This window comes from Bison bison, unplaced genomic scaffold (assembly GCF_000754665.1).
Source record: "Bison bison bison isolate TAMUID 2011002044 unplaced genomic scaffold, Bison_UMD1.0 scf7180017864508, whole genome shotgun sequence".
In the NCBI taxonomy this organism is placed as follows: Eukaryota; Metazoa; Chordata; class Mammalia; order Artiodactyla; family Bovidae; genus Bison; species Bison bison.
In genome coordinates, this window is record NW_011495064.1 from 4,088,174 (window position 1) to 4,089,490 (window position 1,317).

The following is a 1,317-nucleotide window of genomic DNA, read 5'->3' on the forward strand; positions in this document are numbered from 1 at the left end:
AATGCTTCCCAGGTATTTAGTGCTCCATAAAATCTGAGAGTGGCTGGACTTTGCCAGAGTTCCTGCTACCGCTGGTGCTGGCAGCTGCTTTGCCACTGAATGGCCTGGGCCTCTGGGTCCTCCTCCCCCAGCTCAGGGACAGGCACATCCTCTGCTTCTCTGTGACAGTGGCCAACCTCCTACCGAGGCTGACAGTGTCACTCAGGATCCACACGCCCTGCCAGGCCGCCAGTGGACTCTGCACTTCCTGTGCGGCAGCTGGCTTCCCTGTCATAACCCTTCTGATGCCGAGCGCACCTTCCTGAGCCTGAGCCTGAGAGCACTGCCTTCACCTTGTTCTCACGCTGAGGTATGAGCCTCAGGGCTGCACTCTGAAGGTCAGCCCTACCTTGGAGGTGCTGATGGCTTTCTCGTGTACTGTAAGCTGTTTCCAGAGGTTGCAGCCTTTCAGCTCTGTTGTGAAGGCTGCTCTGTCATCCATGAGCACACTTCAGAATGGCCACCATGAGCTTCTCTTTGTGAGTCTCATGAGCTTTTGCTATGATGTGCGTGCTAAGTCACTTCCGTCATGTCCGACTCTTTGTGATCCCATGGATGGTAGCCTGCCAGGCTCCTCTCTCCATAGGATTCTCCAGGCAAGAATACTGGAGTGGGTTGCTGTGCCCAACTCCAGGGAGTATCACATATCCGGAGGCCAAGAGGTAAGTTTCATACCATACTTTTTTTTTTTTCTTCACTGTAGTAATACTCCTTTTGGTCTCTGGACCCTACTGATCTATTTTCTTTCTTTCTTTCCTTTTTAAAAAACATTTATTTATCTATTTGGCTGGGCCATTTCTTAGTTGTGGCATGTGGGATCTAGTTCCCTCACCAGGCTCCCCGCATTGGAAGTGCAGAGTCTTAGCCACTGGACCACCAGGGAAGTCCCTCTATTTTTCTTTCTTAAATATTTTTTGGAAAGCAGGGAATGGGGATTGGAGTTCTGTAAGAGAGGACACGGGCATTTCTTTTCTGGGCATTACCTTGTGTCTCTTGACATTTGGAAACCTACTGGATCATGAGTTCCATATCTTGATTTCCAGAAACACTTCAGAAGGACTGAGGGCCTAATGTATGTGTTATGTCCTCCTGAGAGGTATCATACAGGCATTAGAGGAAGATTCTGCCAAGGCCACTGTAAAGTCCTGATGCAACAATTTCTCAAACTGAGACCGCAGGGAATTGTGAATTTTTAAGAAATTTAAGACGCTTGTGTTTTCAAATGAACTTACTTAAAACACACCCCAAGTGGCGTTCCACATGGCTCAGTGGTGAAGA

General features: G+C 48.7%; 1 protein-coding gene across 1 annotated transcript in view; it reads left to right on the top strand.

Annotated features, from left to right (window-relative positions):
• Window positions 1–208: 208 nt before the first annotated feature.
• Window positions 209–1,317, top strand: part of VWA3B (von Willebrand factor A domain containing 3B) — a 200,621-nt gene continuing 199,512 nt past the window's right edge. The window contains exon 1 of the mRNA XM_010829610.1: window positions 209–701. The gene's annotated coding sequence lies outside the window, so the exon portion shown is untranslated. The remainder of the gene's footprint in view (window positions 702–1,317) is intronic.